Source organism: Callorhinus ursinus, unplaced genomic scaffold (genome assembly GCF_003265705.2).
Source record: "Callorhinus ursinus isolate GAN/ISIS: 27379988/994484 unplaced genomic scaffold, GSC_fseal_2.0 scaffold14, whole genome shotgun sequence".
Taxonomy (NCBI): domain Eukaryota; kingdom Metazoa; phylum Chordata; class Mammalia; order Carnivora; family Otariidae; genus Callorhinus; species Callorhinus ursinus.
This window is the reverse complement of record NW_027397076.1, coordinates 43,600,532-43,626,006: the sequence shown is the minus strand read 5'-3', so window position 1 is coordinate 43,626,006 and position 25,475 is coordinate 43,600,532. Positions and strand designations below refer to the sequence as shown.

Here is a 25,475-nt window from a genome sequence, read left to right as displayed (position 1 = left end):
CATCTCCTGAAGGACATCTCAACTCTACGCAGTTTGGCTAAAAAAAGAGTTTCAGAGTAAATTTGCTGCCTTACTGTTTGCTATGTGAATAGATGATGTTTGTTGTATTGCATCATGCTGGCCCTCAGGCCTGGGACGCACCTCCCCTCGTCCTTTAAGCCCCTTGTTTCCTCTATCTTCTAAGAACCATTGCTTCCCAGGATTCTGTCCCTGTCCATCCCTTACTTCAGGCTAGTTAGATATCCCTTCCCTGTTTTCATAAAGCCATGCACATAGATTTCACTTACCACATTTTTCATAAGTATTTCTAAGTTTGCATTCCCTAATTAGATTGTGAGCTCTTTGATACGAGAGACCATACTGTGTTCCTCTTTGTAACTCTGTAATCTAACATAGTATCTGGCATATAGATTTTGCTACTATATCAAAATTCCATAGACTGGGAAGCTTATAAAGAACACTCATTTATTTCTCACAGTTCTGGAGGCTGGAAGTCTGAGATCAGGGTGCCAGTGTGGCCAGATGGAGGCCCTCTTCTGGGTCATGGATTTTGTGTTGTATCCTCAAATGGTGGGAAAGACAAGGTAGCTCCAGAGACTCTTTTAAGGCACTAATCCCTTTCCTAGTCACCTCCCAGAAGGCGACACCATCTAATACCATTAACTTAGACATTAGGTTTCAACATGTGAATTTTGGGGGACACAGACATTCATACCAGAGCATGGATGGTACTCAGTATATGTCCATGAACGAATAAATAAATATTAAGACTTTAGATTGGATCTGAATCTTCATGCAGAAGAAAGAGCCTGAAAGAATGTACAGTCCAGAGGGGAGAACACAATTTAGGGAAGATTTGCTTTTTCCACTATGAGAGTGGTTGAAATTATGGAAAATAGGGGCAATAATGAAATGAAAGTTGATTGAGAAAGAACATGCAATCTAGGCCAGAGACTTGAACTAGCCACAAATTAAGATTGTGATTATGGAGACCCATTGAGAGAGATTCCAAATAGTTGTGAAGGATTTAGAAATAGTGTACAGAATGGCAAATGATGAAATTTAATTGAAAGTAGCTTACTTAAACAGCTTATAATAATTGGGAAAATAGGTGTGAAGGTGTTGGAAAATTCCTTTTAGTGCCATAAATTACTGATGAATTATCACTGCCAACATATGCTCAAAATAGATTTATTTTGTCAATTTTACAAAGCCTTGGGATAATTTATATTACTATAATTCACTTAAAAGCTATATGAGGGCGCCTGGGTGGCTCAGATGGTTAAGCGTCTGCCTTCGGCTCAGGTCACGATCCCAGAGTCCTGGGATCGAGTCCCACATCGGGCTCCCTGCTCCTTGGGAGCCTGCTTCTCCCTCTGCCTCTCTCTCTCATGAATAAATAAATTAAAAAAATCTTTAAAAAAAAAAAGCTATATGAAATATTAGTAAGCAATATTACCTAGCACATTAAGGCCTTGCTCTGTGCCATGGACTGGGCTGCATACTTTTGTATGCATTATCTTTAATACTTACTCCAAGGGTTAAAGAGTTCAGTCTACTTGTCTTCATCACACAAATATTAAATACCAGATCTGGTATTAAATCCATCCATTAGAATTGAAAATCTATGCTTTATTACAGTACACCACACTATGTCCCAACAAGTCTCTGAAATATGTATATATTTTCAGCCTGAGTTTAGATGACAAGCATAAATGTATATACATTTAGTTATCTCTTACATGGCCACATTCATTCGTTCATTCATTCATCAAACATGTATTGGTTGGTCTTCTGGGCACTGTACTAGGTACCTCATATACAGCACTTCCACATGCCCCTGTGGAATTTATAATGGAAGAGAATGGCATTAGAAACACAAATAACTGTATAACAACAATTTTGATAAAGGCTATGAAGAAAAATATAGAGGCTTTTATTAAGTAGATTACAGAGCAGGATTCTCATGTACTTATTTCCTGTGGGCAAATGTAATTAGATTTACAATATAGCTTACTGTAACCCAAGAAGATGCTTAAAATAGCTTTAGATAAGTTGTACCACACCAGGGTAATCAAGCTGAACAGTTTGAAAACATTGGTCTTCCAGCAGTCTTTCCATAGCACAAAGGGAATTTTGGTGAATTGAAGAAAATTGTGTTATACTAAGAGGTTTTGAAAATTTACCAAATGTCAAATCTGTATTCCAGCGTTAGAAGGTGACTTTGAAACTGTCTCAACAATGACCTACATCTGTTCACAAAAAAAGCATAAATATCCATGGAGATGATTATTACACTGACCTTTAAAGAGTAGTATCTATCCTGCTGCAACTCTGAGCATGTGGGTTTTGTACTAAAATACTGAGAGTATGCATTTAGTTTGAATATTTGGCCTCAGATATTGCTAACATTTGGCATAAAATCTAAGTAGCAGTAAAGCCAGGAAAATTTATGTCATATAGGACTTAATAAAGCAGAATGGCCAAAATAAAACAAACAATTAAACAACCAAAAAAATGCAAACAAAGCAAAGCAAAACAATGTGCAATGTTGCCAGATGTTAATAACAACTGAGGCCCTGTCTTTATTGCAGTTCAAAGTTATAAAACCCTAAATTTCAGTTTCAGAATTTACCTTAGGTCTGTATTGTAATGATATTATAACTAACTGGTAGTTAAGGAATTCGTGAAAATTGCAGAAAAATCTAAATCAGTGATCTCTGTTTATTTGATTTTGATTTCCTCTCCAACACACATGTGTGTTGTAGCTTGACTTCTTTTTCCGCCCTACTCTTTTCAACTTGCTTCATAAACAGATGGAAAATTGGTAATTTCCTGACAGTTGGAGATATTTTTGTAATTATCTGCAGATTTGAAAGGCTTAAGACTCTATTTCTTAGCTGTCAGGGAATAATTGAAATGCTTTTCATGAAATAAGTGTAAATGTATGTGAAAGATAGAAATTAAGCATGAAACCCAGTATCATAACTGAAAGTCATTATCATCTATCAACTCTAGATATTGTGGGTCTTTCTCATTATTACCTTTCCTGGGAGTTTCTTATCCTACCAATATTTCTCATTAACCTCTCCCTCATGTCTTTCTTGTGTACCACCCTCACAGAGGAGGAACTCTTAACCTGGGTCTTGAGGAATAAATAGGAGCTTGCCTAACAAGAGTGAGAAGTTTCCTCAATAGGCATTGACACCGACTAAGGTAGTAAAGACACAAAGGTGTGAAAAGGTATGGGAATGAGCTGGAAACTGAAATTAATTCAGTGTTAGAGTGTATAGTGCAAGGGAAGAAGTGGCATTACAGGAGACTAGAGGGGGGTTAGATCAGATGGCAAAACCATCAAAAGTCAAGAAGAAATGATCACCTATCAGGTGAGGGCAGGTGGGAATGAGTGAAGGACTATTAGGCATACAGAGTGTATAGGCAAGAACAAGACTTTGTGAGACTTTACGCTGGGTCTGATGGCCTTCTTTTTCTCTGAGGATAAGAAACCAGATGGATCAGGTCATGATCCCAGGGTCCTGGGATCGAGTCCCACATCGGGCTCCCTGCTCAGCGGGAAGCCTGCCTCTCCCTCTCCCACTCCCCCTGCTTGTGTTCCTGCTCTCGCTGTGTCTCTCTGTCAAATAAATAAATAAAATCTTTAAAAAAAAAAAAAGAAAGAAACCAGATGGATCACAGGTGATGACTGAGGGTGGTTAGGGAACTTGAGTAGATGGGAGGATGTATAGAACTATAGTGGAAAGGAAAGGGAAATGCTAACAGGTGTGAGGAAAGCTTACTAGAGAGACATTGAGGAGCATGTTAACATTGAAATGTGTAGTGGCATCAGTCTGTACAGTAAATCCATTTTTTTCCCAGTTCTACTCAGCACTATAATCACAGGGCCCATTCTGAATTTGGAATTTTTCAAGATCCTTGTTGTAGGAAGACAAAGGCATGGTGATGTTAATATTTACTGAGTACTTATAAAATGTGCTAGGAATTATACTTAGTACCTTATATGTGTTGCCATATTTATTACCTTCTTAACGATGAGGCATAAGTGTTATTCCTGTCTTTAAAAAAAACAAATTTAGGATCCAGTTAAGTAACTTGCCCAAGATATTTTACCAATAAATAGCAGAACTGGGATTTGAATGAAGATCAGCATTGCAGCTGAACAGAGAAGAAATGGAGGTTAGAAAAGGACTAATAACTTGGGAGAAGATGTTAGTGTCAAGGGAGTGGAAAATTTCAAGGATTGATGGAAATAACACTTTTAAGATTGCCTGAAAGATAGGAAACTAAGTGAGATGTAGACTTTCAATGTTTCAGACTCCAGTGTGATAGAAGCATTCAGTTTGGCCATTAGGTTTAAGTTGGAAGAGAGTTACTAAAATGAGAATGGGAGTGGAGGTCATGAATTCTCTGGAGAAGATATTGATTGCAGTGCATGGGTATTGATTATGCATATTGATTATGGTGGAACTTTAGAGTGAAAAGAAATGGGTTTTGAAGAAATGCCCTGACAGCTGACGAGTCCTAGTATTCAGAGTGATATAGCTTGGTGAAAGGAACTTAACTGAAGAAAGATTTCATTGTATGAGTTAAAAAAGAAACAATACAAAAGCCACAAAGTGGAACTAGGATTTTGCTGAGCCCGTGTTCTGGATTTGATGATATGGATATGTATTCAAGAGTACTACATGTGAGTCAGACCCTCAAGGAGAAAAGAATGTAGGGAGATAACACAATGTCCATGCTAGGAATAAGAAAGTTTGTTTATTAAAAAAAAAAAAAAAAGGGAGCTCAAGAAGATATGGTGGAAAATGTTAGGAAAGACTTCAAGAGGCTGTGGTAGGGTGAGAGCATAAACCTAATGGGAAAAAATACTTAACCCTGGGAATGTGAGATTGAGATAGAGGATTAGTGACTAGAGGAACAGTTCATTTAGACCTTGAGAGTGATGGGGACCAGAGGCACCAGTAGAATTTGATGGCTTCAAATTTGTAAATGGAACTTTGATGTAAAGGTATTTTGCTTCTTTGATTCCAAATAGTACCATGACTTGACTTCAACCACATTAACATTTGAACTAAGTGGGGGTAGTGCTGTCTAAAGTTCTCTAGGTGCTGGGCTGATACCTTGTTGGTCAGTTCAGTGTAAGAGTTGGATAAAATTAATTGGATTTATACCTCTGGTTTTGTGAACTTGCTTAATAGAATTTTACCTAAAAAAATCCTAAACCTGATATTAATACATATTTTGTAGACATATCTTTGTAATATTTCACTAGATCAAATCATTACACTGTATTGATTTAATATTTAGTGTTTAGGATTTATATGTCATCATCTTTTGATTATTAGAATGGATTCCTAATTAATGATATTAATTTCCTGTGCTATATTTAAAAACAACATAGTCTTACCTTAGCACTGTGGCAACTATAATACAAATTAAGAATTTCAAATTGGCTCTATCTATACATTTCCTTGTTCCACAGTGCATGAAAAAGAAAGGTGGCTTATATGAAATAAAACAGCTATGACATTGTCACATGAATTTTCTCATAAAATTCATCACAGTTTAGCACTGGAAGTGTTTTTACACACCACATAGTTTGACCATCCCTCGGTGACTGATGCAAGCATTCAGGATCTTTTCATGAAAGTTATGTCTTCTAGCTGTATGGTAAGAGTTGGAGCAAGTTTGAGGTTGGAATATTGTCTCCTGCCTCTAAATTTGTGTAACCCTGAAAACTTGGCTTATCTAAGCCGAGTGTTTCCTGTTCTGTAAAATGGACATGTAAATATTATCAAAGAGTAATTGAGAGGATTGAGCAGTCCAATTAACTTTTAGATACCTCTGACTACCAGAGGTTATATTTACATGGAACAAAAATCTTTTTCTCTGTAGTTTTCTAACTCATGTGTTGTACTTCAGCTTCCTGGAATAACATTGGGAAGCTGAAAATTAATTTAAAACTAAGTTTCACACTTAAACAATTTCTGATGTTTATGAAGCAGTCTGGGTTTGACAGCTTAGTAATAATGGTTTATTTTCCCCAAAGATAACTATTGAATATCCAACTAAGGCCAGGCAAGATTGTGTGGGAATCCCCAGCCAAAATCGGTTACAGGGAGTCCCATGTGTCCAAGGTACAGTCTGCTTTAATGTCCCTGCTATGCTCAGGTGTAGGCTGGGAGCAGCCAGTGGGAAGTGTGGACTCCGTGCAAATCCATCAATGGATTTCAGAGCTTAGCAGCTTGGGACCTTTGGTCAATTACTTTTCCTCTAGTTGGAGGTTTTGAGGCACATTCTTAAGAGGACCATACCATATTTGTCCACCCTACTCATATGTAAAAATAATATTGCTAAAGGCTCTGGCACACAATTTGCTTCATAGAGTGAAAGATAAATGTAAATTTGGCTGTTGGGGAGATAGCAACTAAACAGCTAATAGAAGCTCCTATATATTTGTCTCTCTTCACATTTCCCATGCAAGGCCCCCTCACAGCCACCCCAACCTGCATCATAGAAATAAACTTGGTGACACATCAACAAGACACGATCATGAAGATACACTTCTGCAATGTGTTTTGGATTTGTCCCTCTTCATGGTTGATTTTCAGTACAATACTAAAGAAATTATATTTCTTTTCAATACCAGTCGATCTTCTTTCATGTTTGACTTCCTCAATTAGAAGGGAGGACGATTTATATCTCTATAACAAAGGTATGTGAATGAGATTAGTGCATTCAAATTTTTTTTTGTTTAAGTTCTGCAACAAAAACCTTTTGTTTCAATGTTTTCTCACTTCATGTTCATCCTGAGATGGTGTAAGTCATTTCCTTATATTCTACTCATGTAATTTTATTACACTTGTTTAGAGATTTTAAGATTATACTGCTTATTAAGGTGTGCAATGGAATGTCTTGAAGTTGGCCATGAAAATGGCTATATACAGTGGCTGTAAATACTGTTTCTGTAGTTGTATGTAACAAGGCTTGGGCGACACTGTCTCCTTTGACTTTCAAAGATCACATGTGGTGGTTGTGTAAACTTTAAACAGTGGATTTGTTTTGAGATATCTAAGAGTATGACATGGTGCCCTGGTGCTGCATGCCAGTCATTGAAGCAAAAGGAATGTTACTCTTTAAGAGTTTTACCATAATGTCCTCACTGTTCTCCAACCTTGGGTCTGTCAGCCACTTATCAGCTGATGTGATTTTACATTTTTGCCTTGATCATTAATAACTTACTTTAAGTTCTCCCTTAAGTGTGTGCCATTTGCTTCCAAAACAAATATGTATTCTGGGCTTGTGAGGAAAAGAAGAGAGAAGGAGATTTAAAGGAAAATAATGGAAGGGTTCTCAGTTATTTTTGGCTTTATTACTAATGCTAACTACTGTCATAAAGTATGGAGTTATGATTGAGGGACTGATGAATAATTCATTTGAAGAACTTTTTCTTAAGCCCTAATGAACACTGAATGTTTATAAACATAAATGGATGCTGCTGCTAAGTTTAAGGGGAAAACTCTCTCCTAGGAGAAGAGAATTACATGCTGTTTCTTCTGAAAGTTTGAGTGTAGATTTACATAGTGTTAAATATTCCTTTTAGTTTTACTATGTTTTCCAAAATAGTTCCTTATTTTTGGAGGAATTATTGTCTATTTTGTCAAATATATCAATAAAATTACTTATTTCAGCTAATATACTTTTTCATTTTTGTCACTCTGGAGGTAATAACCAACCATGTATAAACATGAATAATATTTTTCTCTCCTCTACATCATACACTTAGCCCCTTTAATAAACACCTTTATAAAAATACATTTTATTTATGTCTTAATTTTTTTCACAAGTTAGAAAAGATCATGAACCTTGGGTAATGTATTTAATTGCAATGAAAATTGCTGTCAATTAATTATGAGATGACCATACACCAGACATAAAACTTAAGGACATCATGGAATATTAAAATAGCAATATCGAAATAGCTGCTGGTTCTTCCTAAAAGGTATGGCCATTTAAATCACCTAAATAATGGCCTCTGAAATTGCAGAATTAAAAATACCCTATTTTTTCCTATCTGATAATTGGATAAGAGATTGGACATTAACATAACCTTCCAAAGGCTTAGAGATTCCCGTGTTTGTTGTTGTTTTCTTTGCTTCCTCTTCTTATTTGTGTTGATTTTCAGCATAATAGATCAAGGAATTTTTCTTGGCTTCTAGACATGAAGTACACCTAAGCTTTTGGTATTGGTTTTATATTCAGGGGACTATAAAATAAGTTTTTTTTCCCAATTAGTAAAAGCCTTTGTAAAACTTATCTGTGATATAGACTTGCATGTTCTGAAAGAAGTTCTTATTTCATAACTTTGTACAAGGTGAAGATTACTCAGGAGGTCAAAAGGCATGCCAAAACAAATAGAAAATGTTTTATTTCATTTTAACTACCTCTCTTTAAAAAAATAGTTAATGGGTATGATCATATAACTGTCAAATTAGTCCTTTTGTTTTTTGCATATCAGCCATGAATACATACTTTTAAGGTTTGTTTCTGTTAAAAGAAAGGTGTACATTAAAGCGAATGAGAAAACTTTTACTGCCCTATTTTTGCATATCAAAATACTGTAAATTAAAATTAACTCTGATATTCTAATGTTCTAGAGAAAAATCAGAGAATTTCTAAACTCACATTCTTTTTTTGGGGAGGGGGAGGGTTACAACCCTGGGATTATGACCTAAGCCAAAATCAAGAGTCTGACACTTAACTGACTGAGCCATCCAGGCGCCGCTAAACTCACATTATTTTAATAGGTTTATAGTTGAGACACCAAGAAAAGAAAAAAACCTTCCTTATCTCATCATTCTCAAATATGAGTGGCATTATTTTATCTCATGTGAGAATCAAAATATGAGAAGTTTCTTTTTTAGCCATGGGATAAGGAATGTAATTGTTGCAGACAAAAGTGGATTGTAGCAAATAGTCCCAATATATCATTGTATCTATAAGTGAAATGAATTCAAAATTATATACTTCAGTGGTAGTCACTGAAGCCAGAAAGAAAATTAACTATAGTAGGATGTCATGTCCTTAGATATGTTAACTTTATCATATAAATTTTATTAATTGTGATATGATAATGTTAGTAATTTTATAAAATGTATTCTAATGTTGATTCTAAATTCAAATGGATTTAATTGTCACTGCAAGGAGATTCTTTGCAGGTAGAACTGACAAGTTTTCATGTGATATTTACTAAAGGAGAAAATTACATGTCTGTAGTCTGCTTATTATAGTCTTGGAACTTAACACAATAAGCAAATTGACTGCCAGTCTCAAATTCCTTCCATTTTAGACTATAATGTCAAAGTTCTCTGGTGAAATGAGGTAACAATACCAGTGCTATCCAAATGACACTGTGTTTCCTCTATTCTTTCCTCCTGTGAAGTATATTTAAATAATCTTTAAAAAATTTTGATGGTCTTTTTTAAAGTGTTCTTAATTTATTGTTAGAGCTTAGAAATCTTACTCCTGCTTTAATTTTTTAAATTAATAAATTTAATGTAAATAGAATTTTAATGTATTTAATGTATTTAATGTATTTAATGTTTATAAAGCAATAATAATTTCAAATTATTGCTTTATAAACAGACATATACATACACTGATACGTTATCCTACTAAAAGTATAGGGAAAAGTCTCCCCAAAGTTAAAAACAGGTTATTGTTTTGAAATTCCAAATACATTGGATTGAAGTGAATATCTTTGATGTTTTTGTAGGAAATCCTTAGCACTTTGGGAAACAGGACTTAAGGCAGAAAATGAAAGGAGGTAATAACCAACCATGTATAAACATTCAATGTAGGATTTGTGGTGATGTGAAGTAATTTAATTAAATCTGTCCATATCTACAGAGGGCCTTTAAATAAATCCTTGGAAATTTAGAGAAGGCAAACACTAGTTTCAGCCAGTACAATAGAATGCTACATGCTAAGACTTTCAGAGATGGAGTTGGATACCTTTTTCGTTTTTTTAAACATGAGTCTCAATATTTAGATGGTTATTCTCAGATTCTTTTGGGAGTCACTGTTAGATGTGATGCTTTCCTGTGAAAAATTAGACCTGGGAAAACCAAAGGACTCTAGGACTCAGTGCCGACAGAACTTGTGAGCACCCTCAGTGTGTCTAGTTATGCCAAGTCATGCTGCTTGTGGAATTGGTGGATGTTAATGTGAAGGGGAATATTGACTTGGCTGGTGTTTAAATCTGTTTTTAAAAATAGAATGGATTTTAGAGTTGGCACTAATAGGCTTTAGTCCTTCTATGACTCCATATTCTGTGTGATCTCAGTCAAGAGATGAAGCTTCAGTTTCTCTGTGTATAAAAGAGAGCTGGATATAAACCCTTCTTCCATCAGAAGAGTATTTTAAAGGTAATAAATGATAAATTTCAATAATAATTAGAATTATGCTACTATTACTAATGTGAATGCTGGTTTTAAAATAAACGTGGAGACTATAGGTGATATAGTTTTTGCATGTTTTTTGGTAAGGTTTGGTGGGGTCCGGAGCCAATGCCCAAGAAAGAATTCTTGAGATGTCTTTGGTGCAAAATGGTGGTTTTATTAAAGATTTTTTTTATTTGCTAGAGAGAGAAAGAGAGAGAGAGCACATGCACAAGCAGGGGGATGGCAGGCAGAGGGAGAAGCAGGCTCCCCGCTGAGCAAGGAGCCTGATGTGGGGCTCGATCCCAGGACCCTGGATCATGACCTGAGCCGAAGGCAGACACTTAACCGACTGTGCCACCCAGGCATCCCAAAGTGGTGGTTTTATTAAAGCACAGATACAGGACCCATGGGCAGAAAGAGATGCTGCCCTAGGATTATGAGGAGTAGCTGATTATGTACTTTGGGGTTGGGGGAAATAAAGATAAAGGAAGTTCCAAAGGGATTTTCATATGCTAAAGAAGTCTCAGGGATGTAGGAGGCCTTGCTATTGTCAAACCAAGGTTGTTTTTTCCTCTAGGAAGGCATTAACATTAAGACAGGTAGGAGCTTCCTGGAGGAACATTATACTCTGCCCGCCTCAAGTGTTTGTCAATGGGATGCAGATTATAAGGACATTTAATTTTATCTACATTTCCTTCTGCCTTTGTTTCCCACATCATAGGTATATACCTTATTATTTATTTTTGACACCATTAAAAATAACTATAATTTGAACAAAAATAATGATAGGATTTCTTATATTTATATTTTATTTGTATAAGGCTTTCCTACAAAGAGTTTCCACACTCATGGTTTAATCTAATTTGATTCTCAATATAATCCTGGTGTAGAACAGGTCAGATGTTATTACCCTACTGTGTGCATGAGAAAACTGATGCTCAGCACTGAATCAAGACTCATAAATTTCTTTTTAAAAGATTTTATTTATTTATTTGACAGAGGGAGAAACAGCAAGAGAAGGAACACAAGCAGGGGGAGTGGGAGAGGGAGAAGCATGCTTCTTGTGGAGCAGGGGCTTGATCCCTGGGATCATGACCTGAGCCAAAGGCAGACGCTTAATGACTGAGCCACCCACGTGCCCCAAGACTCATAATTTTTTAAAGAGAGAGAATTTGAAATCAGATGTTCTTATAACCAGTAACTCTTTTCAGAATTATATTTAATCGGCCAAATTTCCTTTTGGGTTTGGATTGCTAGCTATTTTTAGCTGTATTGTTAGAGGAGTGTGATAAATTTACAATGCTGTGTCATCTGTTTATCATGAACAGTTCCTAGACCAACTGTATGGTCTTCTACCTCAAGTTCATGAACAAATCATAGTTTGTCCATGTGGTAGGCAGAATCATGGCTCCCACATCCTAATCCTCACACCCTATGAATATGTTACTTGGCGAGGGAGAAGTTAGGGTGCTAATCAGATGACCTTGAGCTTATCTTGATTATATGCATGGACCCAATGTAATCACCAGGGGCTTGATAAGTGAAGGAGAAATGGTAGCATGGAAAGGACTTCAGGTGGCATTGCTGGTTTGGAGATGAAGGAATGTAGCCACAGGCCATGGAATAGGGTGACTTTTGGAAGCTGGAAAATGCAAGGAAACAGATTCTCCCCTTGGCCTCCCACTGACACCTTGATTTTAGCCCAGGGAGACTTCTGACCTCCAGAGCTATAAGATAAATAAATTTGTGTTGTTTGATGCCGCTAAGTTTGTGGTGGTTTATTACAGTAGCAATAAAAGACTAATGTAGGCTGATGCTGCAACTATAGGGGAAGCCTGAGAGTAGAGTGAGTTAATGCCAGGGGGACATTAGGTCAATCATGGGGGGATTTGCTCCTCTGATTTAAGTTTTGTCCATACTGAGTGTCATATCATTGAGGTAGGTTATAATACACCATATGGTTCCTTTGGGATACATGGTTTATTAAGGGGACTGGCTATCCCTGTGTGTTTCTTATTAGTTAAATACACAGATTATGGATTCTGAGTAGATGAATTCAAATCCTGGCCCCGATTCTTACTAATTATAATCTGCCTAAGCATCACATTTTTCATCTGTGAAATGAGAAGAGTAAAAAGCATTTTCTTCATTGGGCTGCTGTGAGAATTAACTGTGTTAATTTATGTTAAGTACTTGGAAGGGTACTTGGCACACAGTAGGGGCTGTATAAGTATTAGCTGCTATTAATATTATTACTTTTATTCCTTAAATATTGTACTCTCTAGAGTCATACTTTGTTTTCAGATACAGTAAGGAAACTGTCCAAAACTTTAGGGTGAATGCCTTTGGGGTAGAGGCATTTTAATGCAACTAAATTCTGTCAACTTCATAACTTGCTACTTAAGGTAATTTTTAAAATCTCTTGTACTTTTAAGTAACTCTCTTCCTTTTCTGTTCTCATGATCACTATCATGTGGATGGAGCAAATTTTGCATATTCTATAATAATTCACTTCATTTTATTCATTTGTATTTCTATTTTACCTGTCATATTGTAAGTCTTTAGGTTTGTTTGGATGTCACTGTTTAAGCATGTACATTTCTTGGTTCTAGGAAAAGTATGCAGCACCCTGTAAAAAGAGGTCCTAGATTAAAAAAAAAAAATACTTTGCAAGTGAGAAACAGCTAGTCTGAATGTTGAATTTACAAAGACATTCCATTAAGAGAGGAGCCTCAGAAGTGGATGGATAGAAATTGCTACTTCTGTCAATGTGACATTATCTGTGTCTGGCAGTGGTGTTGTGGGTCTTCTTTGGGCCTGATAGCATATATTAGGTCAGCCTTTTGACTTTGGCCATAGTAGCTATATTCCAAGGCAAAATATATTAATTAATTCAGCCAACACGTGTCATGTACCTCTGAATGTCAACAGATGAATGAAGTCTGTTCAAGGCTTTCCTCGTGTGGTGGGGAAGAACCAGTGATACCTGAAATAATAGAGTCCTAGTGGTGGAGTTAGGCTGGATGTGAGATCTGGTCTCTTGGTCTGGCTACCTACGCACAAAGGCTGGTAGGAACATGCCGTGATTTCTTAAATAGTTTGTGATCATGCATTGGTCTTATGGAATAACTTATCTCTGCTTGTTTTTTTTTTTTTTTTTTAACTCCCTAGGTTTTCTCTAGCAATTGGACACTTAAAAATTATAATCACAGGCCAGTTAAGTATGTGGTTTAGAAACACTGAGACTCACATTGTGTGCTTTTAGTTAAATGTTATTTCTGTTTTTCTTCAAATATGTTTGACATCTCAGTGGTACCCTTTAGTCAGTTCTTTCAACGTCTATTTTACAGCCTCATTCCTCCCACACTTCACTAAGTGGCATCCCATTCGCCTTGCTATAGCTAAAAAAATCACAGAAAATCAGGAGGGGCTGTCCCCAAGGCACTCAACTGTGTGGAAATAGGTAGATCATTGTGTGGCCTCAGAGAAACTTTTCAACGCTGAAACTACAAAAACTTACTCTCTCTTGCCTCAGCTTTAGCTTTAATCCAGCAGTCGACAGGGGGTGGCAGAAAAGAACAAATTATCACTGGAATGAATGAGTCAATGGAAGGATTCAAGTAAATTACATACCAAATACCTTGTCATGTTTTCTTTACTTCTATATGCTTTTCTACCTTGAAAACACATCAAGAAATCAGTAAGGAGGTGAACTGAGCATGCCTGACAATATTCTCCCTATTAGACGTTCCCCTAAGTCACTCACTGTCTCCTCATTTCCTTTATACAAACTGTGGATTCTGTGGGTTGATGTCAGTGGTGATGACCAATAATTGGGCTTTTCTTTCAGGCAGAATTGGCCAGATTTATATTCTCTTGGCAGTGTCTTAAACTTAGGGCAAATTTTAAATTAAGTGTTTAGTCTTCTCCATTCATGTTATGGTCCAGAAATAATAAATTGGGAGTTCCTGCTATGAGCAACTCAGTCACATTTGCTAATGTGTCCATGGAAAATCTAGTTAATAATGAATCTGGTGGTTTCAGATACAGGGGAATACATTTCTATGATATTGTTCTGATTATCAAATCCTAACATTTCTTAACAGCTTTCTGATGTTATGGTAGATGATTTTGGTTCTTATCTTTAGTGTATGTGAATGTATGTAGCAATGAGTTAAATTATACAAGAACTATAGTATATGACAACTCTAATAATAGTTTATATCTCTAAGCTTTAATAATTCAGACTTCTTAACTGTATATTAATCTGTCTTCCATCATGGAAGAGTGACTATTTGAGAAAAGAGAACATGTCTTATTTACCTTACTATTCATAACACAAAAGCTTTCGTATGCTAGTTGCTCACCAAATGTTGGCTAAATTGATTAATTAATGCAAGGGAAAAATAGATTTGACTACTCCTTTCGACTCATTTATTTAATTCTTAAAAATGATACTACACTAGAGAATGTGGCTTGGATATGTCATCAAATGGGGTTTCCAGTTAAACTTATTTCCAAGACGTAGCATTTCCTTTGTAGGAACAGAACTTGCACTAGTAAAATTATCACATGGTAGAGACCAAAACAGAAGTTCCCTCCTCTGTAGGAAGGCACATATGGATAAGAGAGAGCCCAGAAATGTCTGTACTAAGCTTGCTTAGGTTTTTTTTTTCTTCTTCTTCTTCTAAATTCAGCCATCACATGGGAAATGAACTGAAGTGCTCTTTGACCAGGAGTATCTCCATAAGGAAATAGGAAACCAGTAGGTAGGTGGGAAGCCTGAGACTCAGAGAAGTTCGGTAATTTGTTCAAGGTAGGAAGCAGAGTGTATGTCTGCGCCCAAACTTTCTAACACTAAATCAAACACTTATTTTTAAAGAATCCTTTAAAATAGTGCGGAGAAGAACAGCAAGGAGTTGTGCTGCACCCTGGTAGGAAATGGAAATAGCTGGTTCCCCGGACAGATGGAAGCTAGTGAGTAGGCTGGGGCCTGTCTCACAAGGCCAGCCAAAGGCAAATAAGGTCCCTGTGCCCTGTCTGCTGCTCAGAGGGACACCAGGGAAGTTGAGGCCACACAGGGAAACCAGAGAGGAATAAAACAATTGCAGCCATGTGATTTTTATTAAGTCCTAGGGAGTGGCTATAACTCCTCTAAACTGCCTTTACCATATGACTTTACGTTACTTTCCTGTATTTCCGAGCTCTCTTGTGATATAGTTGACATGGAACATCGTATAAGGTGTACAATGTGATGATTTGATACAGATGTATATTGTGAAGTTATTATTACAATAAGGTTGATGAACACCCCTTACATAATTATCATAATTATCAATTTTTGTTATGGTGAGAACAATTACAACTCTACTCTCCCAGCAATTTTCAAATGTTCAGCGTGGTATTGTCACCATGCTGTTCTCACATCCCCCAAATGTTTGCATCTTATAACTGAACGTTTGTACCATTCGATCAACATCTCCTCATCTTCCCCACCCCTCAGGCCTCCACCATCCTACTGTCTCTATGAGCTTGATGTTTTTAGGTTCTACATAGACATGAGATGATACCTATTTGTCTTTCTCTGTCCGACTTACTTCACTTAGCATAATGTCCTTAAGGTCCATCTATGTTGTCATAAAAGCCTGAATTTCCATCTTTTTTATGGGGTGTGTGTGTGCGTGTGTGCGTGCCTGTATGCACATGGGTATATCATATATTTTTTTTTCCATTCTTCCATTGATGGACACTTACGTTGTTTCCATATTTCGGCTATCGTGAATAATGCTGCAGTGAACATAAGAGCCCAGATGTCTCCTCAAGTTAGTGCTATCTTCAGGTATATGTGTGCATAGAAGTGGGACTACTGAATCACATGGTAGTTCTGTTTTTAATTTTAGAGGAACCCCTGTAAGGTTTTCTGTAGTGGCTGCACCACTTTACATCCCGACCAGCAGTGCACTAGGGTTTCCTTCTCTCCACATCCTCTCCAGCATTTATTTCTCATCTTTTTGGTCATAGCCATTCTGCTTTTCTTATCTATATTCCATTGCATCAACATTTGAAGGTTTTATACTTCCATTTAAAATAATTTAAGGGGCACATGGCTGACTCAGTCAGGAGAGCATGTGACTCTTGATCTCAGGGTTCTGAGTTCGAGCCCCATGCTGGATGTAGAGATTACTTAAAAATAAAATCTTTTTTAAAACGAAATAAAATAACTCAAAAATTTTAAAGGATTTTGTTAACTTTTAGTAAAGATATAAACTTATTTTGAGGTGTGGAAGAATCTCATACCTGGTGAGGTATGACAGGGCCAGTAGATGGAATGTTGCCTTAAACTCCATTTATTTGTATCTTGTTAATGTCTAATGTCTCTGTAGTATTTTTAAAACCAAGAGAATTACTGGCTTCTAATTTACTAATGGCAGTGAAAAGCCAGAGCACATTAAAACCCCAATATTAGTATTATTGGCTATAGTGATAGATGGAAACTACACACTTGATCATATTATTTTATAACCTGTCCCCTGGTATTTGTGTGCGTGTATGTGTGTGTGTGTGTGCGCACATATAGACGGCTGTGGTGTGTCAGTGTTGGGGAGGGGAGGCAGGAAATTACTGACCAGTTTTGACTAGGAGTGTGCCATGGTCTGAGCTTATATTAGCTGTATAATTTAGACAAAGTTATTGAGGCTTTAGTCAAGTAGATTGGATGCTGGGATAACAATAGGAAAGCTACCAAATTTATTGAAATTAAATGGTTCTTGTGGGAAAGAAGAAAAGGAGATAGATTTAAGTCCTTGAGGCAGATAGAGAAAGGGAGACAGTATTGCTGACTCTGAGACTTTGAGCTGAGTCCCTGGCAGGATGCTGGGATATTTAATAGAAAGCTGTGAGGTCCCAGTGCATGCTGAGGGGAATGGCAGAGAGCTGAGTGGAATCGAAGGCCAGGGACTCGAAAGATATTTTTAAAGCACTCTTTCTCTGAACATGTTTTCTAGATTGGCTGAATACGGTAGGATCTTCTATTGACTGGATGACAGTCAAAGAAGGAAGGGTCTTAAATGTTTCCATGTACACAAATCATTCTTCCAATACTTCTGTTCAAATACTGAGCCACTGTTGTCAGCAAAAAGAGGGAAGTCTGTTGAAATGGTAGAATACTTGTCTATTTTGTGTTTAGGACCACGTTGCTTCCATTATATTTTCCTGCGGCATGTTGAAACCTTTAAGGGATTATTCTGTGAAAGCAGATTTAACTGAAGACTTTTTCCCTTTTATGCTTATCAAGGTTAAAAAAAAAAAGATTCCTTTTTAAAAACATTGTAACTCTGCGGGATAATTAACTCAGGATTGTTTTCTTCTGTTATGTGCTCTTTTTATCTCTGTTATAATGCTGGAATTCAGAAAATAATAGGATCACAATCAGTTGTGCAAAATGAGTGTTCAGGTTATGGTACTCTTTCCAGGAAAAAAAGAAGAAAAAAGTTTTATTCAGATGAGAAAAGCAATCCATTAAACGATTCCCATCATGTTTGGGAGGTATTTGATTTTTTTTTTTTTTTTGTGCCTTTTGACTAGCTCTCTGCTTTTCTCACCCTAAGTATATACCTGAACTTTCGGCTCTGTGGAATTTCTTGCACATTTTATTCAGATGACAAACTTGAGCTTTCCACATTAATTCAGTTTTCACTCCTTAGTCATAATACACAAAACATCAAAATCTCGCAAGGGAAATGTACAAATGCTGCATGGAGCTTGGGAATAATGCTATAAACAAATTCATTGCCAAGAACTTATTGTCATGTTTCAAATGCAGAATTAATAACCTGTTCTGAGAGCACACATGCTATTCATCAAGGTTTTCCCCTGAGACTATATTTCCTCTCTCTACTGTCCTCACATTATTGAAGAATTCTAGAAACTGGAATTAAAAAAAAAAAAGTCTCACATTATATTTTTGAAATTGCTCTTGAGAATTTGTAACCTTGGCAAAGGTTAGTCACCTTCAGCCATTTTTCTCCCCAGGGCTCATGATGAACAAGTCTGTTTTGCATGAGGCTTTTCTTTTCTCAAAGGTTTATGTAGCAAACACGACTGTCTGTATTTATCTCACACCCCATAGAACTTAGTTGTTCAGCTTCAATAACATGATTTCTCTGTGCTTTAACTAAGATACATTTCTTGTTTAAGAAAAGAGTCAAATTGTTGAATGTTTTACTGTGATTACTTAGGTGTCCAAAGTTGCATATTAAAGCCTATTAGTTATATTTGCCATTTTTTCTACTTCAGCAAACACTAATTTAAATTAAGTAATTTTGACTTTTTGGTAGATCTGCTAAAAATGCATATTTGAGATGATAATATAATTTAGGAGAAATATATGAAGAAAAATAAATTCTACATTGAGAAAGCAAATATATTATTTATAATTAAGAGCTCTTTAAATTTTTCCAACAGACTCTATTAAGTTAACAGACCATGGGTTCCATCACTTGGATTGTAATTTTTCAAGGATTTAATATTGTGATGACAATAAGCAAAATCATACAAAATAAGTACAAAATATATTGTACAGCCTCCTTCCAATTCTAATCTTTCTAGACCTTATGTTAAGTTACTTTTTTGATGATATAATTTTTACATATCAAACTTAGATAGATGTTTGTGTTTCTCATTTTGTTTAACTTTAGAAATAATACTAAGTGGAAAATATTAATTATACATTTAAAGAGCTTTTTAAATGTGCCATTCTCAGTATAATTAACAGCATGCTTACTTAAAGTTAATAATCATTTCTTTGCATAAAACTGAGTCTTATTGTCATATTTGCTATATATAAAAGCTGTTGTAAAGCACATGATTTTGTTGAAATTTTATTCTTCCACTGCTTTGAAAAATAATCTACTTTGAGGTATATCTGTAGAGTACAAAATGAAGTTATTATTAATTGATTAATCACCTATATCACATCAGGTAATTTTACCCCAAATAAATATAATTGAACATTTGCTAGCTTCTAAACACTGCTGTGTTGGAATGAAGGTATTTGAAGAGTTGTCAGTAAAGATGTTCTCTGCTTTTGGTCATCAGATATACTACATAATTGTGAAATCCATAGTACAATTTGTTCAGTGTATTACAGCTTCACTGTATATCTAATATTGTATTAGGCAAAATTTCTTAACTATTTTATTTTATTTTATTTTTTGAATTTAGCTTTAATAAAGAGGAGAGAAAAATACCACATGTCATATTATGTAAAGACATTTGCTTTATTTCATTAAATAAATTAGGGGAAATGTCCAGAGACTATTTATGTTATTACTTGGTTATTGAAACCAGTATATGCATTTAGAAAATCAGCCTAATAAAATATTTGGGTGGCTCCTGGTTGATTCAGTCAGTTAAGCAACTGACTCCTGATATTAGCTCAGGTCTTGATCTCAGCTCAGGTCTTGATCTCAGGGTTCTGAGTTCAGGCTCCGTGTTGGGCTCCATGCTAGGTGTGAAGCCTACTTAAAATAAACTAACTAAATAATTAAAATATTTGGGTAGCATATTTTACAGCTAGCTATCGCTTAGTGCCTAGGTCTCAATAATGAAATCTTTTACATGGGGAATCAAATTCCCCTCGCCTACTGACCATGGATGGGAAGGATGGCCTCCTATTCAGTGGAGAGGATTTGGATCCAAACTAAAATTGGAATCCAGGACCCATTATCTATCAGCCAAATGGCCTTATATAGGAGTAATCAAAACTGTAAGCTTCAATGTCCTCATAAGTATGTATCATAATGTCTACCTTATATGGTTTAGAGAATGAGGTCATGGACATAAACTGTTTGGTAAAATACTACCTAGCAAATGAGACACACCCAGTAAATGATAGCTCTTCATTTTTCTAAAGGTTAGTGTATTTCTTCAAATACAAAGATGGCAACACTGACCCACCATCAGAATCACTGTCACACTCTTAGTTCAGTAAGAGTGTCACCCTTTCTGACAGAGGGCATGATGCATTTACAGAATGGCTGGTCAGATAAAGAGTGTGATTTATAATTAGGCAACAAAAGGAAGGTAACTGCTCCTTGAGGAATTCAACACATGACCTTGGCCCCTCTCTCTTTTTTAAGAAATTTTATTTATTTGAGAGAGAGAGAGCTCGCACGTGAGTGAGCATGAGCAGGGAGGGGGATGCCTGGGGGGGAGGGGTAGAGGGAGAGAGACAAGCAGACTTCCCACTGAGCAGGGGGCCCGCCACAGGGCTCCACCCAGGGCTCCCAGGGCTTGATCCCAGGACTCCAGGATCATGACCTAAGCAGAAGGTAGACACTTAACTGACTGAGCCACCCAGGTGCCCCTGACCTTGGCCTCTTTATTATTGCTCATACCTTACTGAATTATCTAGGCCTAGACTCAGTGAAGATTCACTGGCACATTAATTTATATATTAGAGGACTTTTGCAGTGTGTTCTAGACATAATACGAAATCACATGGTGGTAAATACACTTGAAAATATGTATTTTACATGATATCAACTCAGAGAAAAAGAATTAGAAGATTAAATTTAGCAGTTCAAATTGACAGACTTGGTTACCTTCTTTGACCCAGGATATGATTTAAGCCAAGTCAACTTTACCCAGTGAAAAGTATGAACTCACTGTGCCTGTCAAAGCATGTTCTTCGAGAAAAGAGAGGGCTACCTTTCCCCTATTTGAGAGAAGAGGGAGGGAAGGGAAAAGCAGAGAGTCTCTTGAGGTATGTGTGCAAGTTTGCTTCTGGCTAAAAGTTAATGATCAGTTGCCTCTGTTCTCAGCTCTGAGCCCTGAGAAAAGTGGAAAACTGTTCTCTATTCAGGTAACTTCTAAAATTATACAAATTGTACCCATGTTAGGCTATTCTTTAGATTATAGACATGTGGATTTTTTTTCACTTCTTTAATATCAACTAATTACATGTTCTAGGCTTAATGAAAGAACAATGAAAAACTATAAATGTTGATTAGTCCCTCTCTAAAAATTTTGCTTTTTGAGTTTTATGGAGTTAAGGCTAATGAGGTATTCTGTGCTTGCTTTAGGAAAACAGGATTTTTAAATGTTTTTCTAAAACTAACTTGTCATTCTTAAACCTCTTGGCTGAAAGATGTATTAATCATAATTACTTAAAATAATATGGTATATTATATAGCCTGCCAAGTCTTCATTAGTAAGGAAGATTTTAAAGTTTGCTTATCACTGACATTTTGAAAATAAGTCTTTAATCACTAAAATTTCATTTTTATTTGATGTTATATAACAATGTCAAAGATAATCTAATTTTTCTAATTTTTCTTATTCTAAATCATTGTGTTTTATAAATGTCTGTGTGTACTTTGCTGAAAAAATTGTAAAAGTAAATTGATTTTTTTTATGGGGCTTAAGTAATTTGTTCCTCAAATGTTTGGGATTATATTATGGCAAGATAAGAAGTTATTGACAGTTACATTGCAGGTAATGCTGTCTGTATAGCTGAGATGTAATTAAAGACATTGCTTACTAAATTTTACAGTTTTCAAAGCTTTTCTAAAAATAAAATTATTTACTCTATACATTTACAGAGTAATCATATTCTGCATTGAGTTCCCAAGATAAGGAGAGATACTGCTTAAGCCACTAGAGCACAAATTAGAAGAATTTATGTAGAGAGTCCTATTTTTTTCTAGAGTATCTGGCCATTGTTATCTTATTTCAGCAAGTATTCCAGGCCAAGAAAACTTGTTTTACAGGTTGTATTGAGACTCAGGTGATAAAGATGAGTAAATATTAAAAGCTAAATTTTAGGGCGCCTGGGTGGCTCAGTCGTTAAGCGTCTGCCTTTGGCTAAGGTCATGATCCCAGGGTCCTGGGATCGAGCCCCACATCGGGCTCCTTGCTCAGCGGGAAGCCTGCTTCTCCCTCTCCCACTCCCCCTGCTTGTGTTCCCTCTCTCGCTGTCTCCCTCTCTCTGTCAGATAAATAAATAAAATCTTTAAAAAAAATAAAAAAAAATAAAAGCTAAATTTTACTGTAGTTTTCCATTTACATTTCTTTTGAACTGCAATTAAATGTCAGTCATTGATCTTAGGGTTGAAATTTGGAGCTAGCAGGAACCTTGAAGAACATCACGTTATATACAAGGAGCTGAGTCCAGAGAGGGAAAGTAACAACTTTTGGGAGTGCTGGGACTAAAACTAAAGTCTCTATTTACTGGGGGACAATAATGGTTATTGGTTTATCAGTCATGTTCCTACTGTTTTTGAATGGGAAATCATATTTTATGCCTTAATACATTTCTATTTGGAGGTGTAGCTAAATAAGCACTGGCATTTTAGGTATAATTCTCTAGTGATATTTTCCAGATTCACTGTTGGCATTGCTAAAATTTGTGTGTCCATTTACTTTAGTGCATATAGTCTCATCCTTCTTTCTGTGTATGGACTTGCTTAGGTATATTTAAGTTCTCGAGGTTAGAGAAGAGAGTGTTGCCAGTACTCAGTTTGATACACACTAAAACCATGCCTACATGTTCATAATTTATAACTTAATGTTTAAGTGGCTGTAGTTTCACTAATTAAAGAAATGTAAAAATGAGTAAAATAAAAATATGCAGATAAATATGAATTATCTTCATTTAAATTTTGAAGCAATCTGCATGCTATCCAGAGATAAAACAATTATTTGACTTAGGCTGATTTAAAAAATTAAGTTTTGAGACCCTGACAATAAAGACAGTGGTTCTTTTAAAAGTGGAGTATGTATAGATTTCTTATCATGTTTTTAGTAGACTTTTCTCTTCATCTTTTATTATTAGATACTCAGAACCAGGCTTGCACATATTAAAATGTAGGTGCTGTTCTCATTCACTGTGTCCATTGGATATTCACCTTCTTCCCAGTTTTCCTTTGGGAATAATCAAATCAAGTTACCATCAAAAAGTCAGTCTCTGTTCCTTTAGCTCATTATCAGATGTACTCCCATGAATTGCTGAAAAATCCACTAAGGCTCTTTGGCAGTTACCTATAGATAGTGCACGCGTGGGCATGCGCACGTGCACATGCACACATGCACAAACACATAGGCGATCTCTCTAAAAGATAAACAGAGAGTACCAATGTTTTCAATGCTATAAAGCGTAGGTGTTGGAAAAACTAGCTCAAAGCCCCAGCATCACAGTTAAGGTGTTTTGCAAATCATGGGTAAATCACATAAACTGTAAGAGCCTCTGTTAAGTGAGTTGTAAATGGGGGTTATAACAATAATAATAGTGTTCCTTCACTTGTTTAGTATGAGAATCATGTGAATTTATATAAAACTTTACCTGGTAGACTATAAATCCTTATTGAGCACTTCCCAGGGCTGCCATAACAAAGTACCACAGAGTAGGTGGCTAAAAACAACAGAAATTTATTCTCTCTCAGTTCTGGAGACCTGAAGTCTGAAATGAGAGCTTTCACTCCTCTGTGCTTTCTTGGGAGCTTCTAGGAAAGGATACATCCCGTCCTTTCCTCTTCTATCTACTGACAGCCCCAGGCTGTGGCAACATGATTCCAATCTATTCCTCTGTCTTCACATGGCATTCTCTCTGTGTTGTTTTGTCTTCACCTGGCCGTCTTCTTATAAGGACATCTGTCATACTGGATTAGGAGTCCACCCTACTCCAGCATAACCTTATCTTAACTATATCTGCATTGGCCCTGTTTCCAAAGAAGGTCACATAATGAGGTATTGGAGATTAGGACTTAAATGTACTTTTTTTTTTTTTTTTGAGGGACACAGTTCAAACCATAACAGTCTACTTCTGATCCTCCCCAAAGTTATGTCCTTCCCATGTAAAAAATACATCCACCCAATCCTAATATCCTCCACAGTCTTAACCATTCTAGTATCAATTCTAAGTCCAAACGTTATCTAAATCAGTTAAAGGGTGGGACTTGGGGTATTTGCCCTCAGGGGCAAAATTCCTCTCCATTTGTGGACCTGTGAAGCCCAGAAAGTGAGTCATCTGCTTCCAAGATAAAACAGTAGGACAGATGTAGAATAGATATTCCTCTTCAAAAAGGGAGAAATTGGAAGGAAAAAGGGTCACTGGTCTAAAGCAAGTTTGCAACTTAGCAGAACAAGTTCCATTAGGTTTTAGGCTTGAGAACAATTCTCTGTGTCTCCATGCTCTGTCCTCTGTATCAGTCAGGGTTCTACAGAGAAACAAAACCGAAAGATTAATTTTAAGGACTTGGCTTACGCAATTACAGGGGCTGGCAAGTCTGAAATCTGCAGAGCAGGCTAGCAGGATGGAAATTCATGTAAGAGTTGATGTTTCAGTCTAGTCCAAAATTCATAGGGCCTGTCAGCAGCCTAGCAACTCAGGCAGGGTTTCTATGTTACAGTTTTGAGGCAGAATTCTTTCTTCTTTTATTTTTATTTTTTTAAATTTTATTATGTTATGTTAATCACCATACATTACATCATTAGTTTTGATGTAGTGTTCCATGATTTGTTTGCGTATATCACCCGGTGCTCCATTCAATACATGCCCTCTTTAATACCCATCACTGGGCTAACCCATCCCCCCAACCCCCTCCCCTCTGGAACCCTCAGTTTGTTTCTCAGAGTCCATAGTCTCTCATGGTTCGTCTCCCCTCCGATTTCCCCTCTTTCATTTTCCCCTTCCTACTATCTTCTTTTTCTTTTTCTTTTTTTTAAGATATAATGTATTATTTGTTTCAGATGTACGGGTCTGTGATTCATCAATCTTACACAGTTCACAGTGCTCACCATAGCACATAACCTCCCCCATGTCTATCACCCAGCCACCCTATCCCTCCCACCCCCCACCACTCCAGCAACCCTCATTTGTTTCCTGAGATTAAGAATTCCTCATATCAGTGAGATCATATGATACATGTCTTTCTCTGATTGACTTATTTCGCTTAACATAATACCCTCTAGTTCTATCCACGTCGTTGCAAATGGCAAGATTTCTTTTTTTTT

The 25,475-nt window shown here is 36.4% G+C and overlaps 1 protein-coding gene across 7 annotated transcripts in view; it reads left to right on the top strand.

The window, feature by feature from the left end:
* Nucleotides 1-25,475, top strand: part of SLC16A7 (solute carrier family 16 member 7) — a 183,321-nt gene that overhangs the window by 38,085 nt on the left and 119,761 nt on the right. Inside the window, exon 1 of one of the 7 annotated variants that reach the window (XM_073900746.1) lies at nucleotides 21,200-21,327. The exons of 3 other annotated variants lie outside the window; for them this stretch is intronic. The gene's annotated coding sequence lies outside the window, so the exon portion shown is untranslated. Of the gene's footprint in view, nucleotides 1-21,199; nucleotides 21,328-25,475 lie in introns of those variants that run through there. 3 more of the 7 variants (XM_073900747.1, XM_073900745.1, XM_073900749.1) reach the window with 3 other exon arrangements.